Raw genomic sequence first — 355 nt, 5'->3', positions numbered from 1 at the left:
TATATATATATATATATATATATACACACACACACACACATATATATGTATGTATATAATATATATGTAGCCAGTTGACAGCAAGATGTGATCATATACATTACAATGTTTTTGCTGTCTCTTTTCTTCTTATCCTGGAAGTGCATGTTGGTGCCTTTAGAGAGCTAAAGAGTGCTTCATCAGCCCGTATGCTCATCTTTGCTCATGCGTGTGTACATAAATGGAGAAGGCACGAGGGTAGAATGGGAACGAGAGTTGGTGCCAGTTCCGCAGGGACATTGGAGATTGCAATAGGTTTTCTAAACAGCCCTATCACTAGTCCCCCCCTCCCACCCCCCCCCCCCCCCTCCCCCCC

The 355-nt window shown here is 43.7% G+C and overlaps 1 protein-coding gene across 1 annotated transcript in view; it reads right to left on the bottom strand.

Annotated features, from left to right (window-relative positions):
* EVL (Enah/Vasp-like) overlaps window positions 1-355 on the bottom strand; it is a gene marked incomplete at its 5' end in the record, with an annotated part of 33,828 nt that overhangs the window by 14,311 nt on the left and 19,162 nt on the right. The window lies entirely within an intron of this gene.

Source organism: Nanorana parkeri, unplaced genomic scaffold, assembly GCF_000935625.1.
Source record: "Nanorana parkeri isolate BGI_ZX_2015 unplaced genomic scaffold, ASM93562v1 scaffold2478, whole genome shotgun sequence".
Classification (NCBI taxonomy): domain Eukaryota; kingdom Metazoa; phylum Chordata; class Amphibia; order Anura; family Dicroglossidae; genus Nanorana; species Nanorana parkeri.
This window is presented reverse-complemented; position numbering and strand designations above follow the sequence as displayed.